The following is a 2,937-nucleotide window of genomic DNA, read 5'->3' as shown; positions in this document are numbered from 1 at the left end:
TTACATGTTAAAGAAGGCTCAGGGTGATGACTCTCATCCAACCATTACTGAGGCCTCCCCTCATCAATCCACAAAACCGGAAGCTGTGCTCACGACGATTCCTCCTCGTTCGATCAAAGTTCGCCAACTCTGACGAAGAGGGATCGTCAAAGGCAACGCTAATGTCTCGCTCGTCAGTTCGTAAAGGCCTTAGAGTAAGTCAATGGGGTTTGTTACTATGCAGACTTGGAGTAAAGGAAGCGCTAAGTAATTCAGCCACGTCAACGACAAGTTTCTGACACGTCCTCCAAGCCATAGACCGAAGAGTGGGTTATCATCAAGAGGACTCATTTGACAAGGGAAGAGCGCATCAAAAAATGTTGTGCACATGCCACACATGCTTGCGCTCTTATAAAGAAGGAAGAGGTGGCCAAAGAACCACCAAAATCCCGCAAGGTTTGGGTGCCAAAGTCCAGAACTGTGTGAAGACCGAGTTTGTGGATGCCTGAAGTTGCTTCCTGTAGACGAGACACCACAAGTTGTCTCGTAACCCGAGATAGCTCATGGTGTAGCTAAGACACCCTAACGATTCTCACCCAAAGGCAATGCATCTGAGACACTTCCCCCTGTCTGTCCCAAAGAGGAACTCCCGTCTCTATTTCTTCACCTCCGTCGACGTCCGCTCCAGGTCTAACATTCACGGTTGCAGATCACCTTGGCCCTTTGCACGAAGACCGAGGCAAAGCACCAGTGAAAGAGCACTTAGGTCCGATGAACAAAACCCAAGTAACCCCTCAGACTAGGGGTTGTGCACAGTTTCATATCAAGCCAACTAACGCGCAAGAGTGTCCCGCCGCCTCCAAACAAACTAGGACACCTCAACGTACTTGTTCGTGCTGTTAGTACCTTTGTTTTGATGATTATTTACAAACAATCCCTAATAACTTTGTCTAGTATTTTTATTTGTCTATTAGGTAATTTAGACAAACAACATAGTTGGAGGTTGGCAAAAACTAAGCTTCACGATGACATTTAATGGAGGTTGGCGGAATACCAGAATGAAGCAAATACAATTCAAGTCAAGATCCAAAATCGCTTCATCCGCAACCAAGATGAGCTAATATGAAGATCATGAGCTTGCGTATATTGTTTGTAGTATAGGTTTATATTATGTGTGTTAATCCTTAAAACTCAAACCACACACACATGATTTCTTGGTTTATCCATTTTTTGATTTATCCACAACCACAAGTTTTTGCAAACTATAGATTGTAGGCATCGAAAATTGCCTATAGGTCTCCACAAACGGTTCAGTGTTAATGAGCGATGATGAACGTCACTATCCGATCCACATGAGTCTAATCGACGTCGACGAACGACTGAAGTGAATCGACGAGCCACGTGAGTTTATAGGATTTCGGAACAACCAACACCCGGACCAATCGGGAACCCGGCACTGTTCACAAAAAGGACAACGCCCCTCGCGCCTCGACCACTCTACAGATAATCCAATCACCAGAGCGGATCGAACTCTTCGTCACGCATCCAACGCACCCGGAATCACTCAAATCCAAGTCCGGACGAAGAATCTACGGGGAAACAAACAAAATACACCTAAACGGAGTCCCGGCCAGTCGAAATACCCCGGGGTGTCTAGGAAAAGCCTAGACACCCCAGGGGTGTCTCGGCCATGGCCGAGACACCCCTAGGTGTCTCGGCCATAGCCGAGACACCCTAGGGTGTCTCGGCCTTGGCCGAGACACCCTAGGGTGTCTAGGCTTTTCCTAGACATCCCGAGGTATTTCGACTGGCCGGGACTCCGTTTAGGTGTATTTTGTTTGTTTCCCCGTAGATTCTTCGTCCGGACTTGGATTTGAGTGATTCCGGGTGCGTTGGATGCGTGACGAAGAGTTCGATCCGCTCTGGTGATTGGATTATCTGTAGAGTGGTCGAGGCATGAAGGGCGTTGTCCTTTTTGTGAACAGTGCCGGGCTTCCCGATTGGTCCGGGTCTTCGTGATTCCGAAGTCCTATCCGCTCATGTAACTCGTCGATTCACTTCAGTCGTTCGTCGACGTCGATTAGGCTCATCTCTCTCTCTCCCTCTCTCTCCCCTTCTCTTTCTCTCTCTTCTTTCTCTTTTCTGCGTGCTCAGAAGAGAGGGAGGGGAGATGCTTTTATAGGAGATGAGAGGAGAGGGGTAGGTGAGAAGTTAGGCAGGGTAGGTGAAATAGGAAAGAGAGAGAAAAAATATATATATATATATATATAATATTTTATATTATTTTAAAAATAGGATTTCAGACTTCGTTCTCAGAAAGCAATGAAAATTTACCCATAGCACCGTCTCGTCATTCTAAGATCAATGGTGTAAACCTCATATCCATATGATCAATATAAAAATTATAAAAAATACAAATGCAATGGATGACAGTAGACGCGATACTGTCTCAAAATAGTGTTTTAGTGTCCGTCGTCAGAACTCAATGAAACTTTACCCACAACATGGTCTTAACATTCTAAGATCAATGGCGCAAATTTCGTTCCCATCTGATCAATAGATAAATTACTAAAAATAAAATAGTATCAGTTTTCAGTAGACTCGCGATATCGAGGCTGAAACTGCGAATCGATCTCAAATCAATTCCAATCTGATCCATTCATCCCAGAATGATCACCACTCATAATAAAACTCATTTATTATCATTTATAATAATATTTTCAAAATTTTCGGGGTTTTACATTCTTCCCCCCTTAAAAGAATTTCGTCCTCGAAATTCCGCAATCGTATCTTAGAGATTGATAATATGAGAAAAGCACATTGAGGGAATAATCCAGACAAGGAAACCCTCATATATACATCTCGTACCATTAATCTCTAGATATGAAACAAAAATATCTACACTTAACAATCTAGAATGCAAATACTCTCACTTAACCCCTAATTAAGCGAAACTAG

Source organism: Asparagus officinalis, chromosome 6, assembly GCF_001876935.1.
Source record: "Asparagus officinalis chromosome 6, Aspof.V1, whole genome shotgun sequence".
In the NCBI taxonomy this organism is placed as follows: Eukaryota; Viridiplantae; Streptophyta; class Magnoliopsida; order Asparagales; family Asparagaceae; genus Asparagus; species Asparagus officinalis.
Note: the sequence above shows the minus strand (reverse complement) of the source record.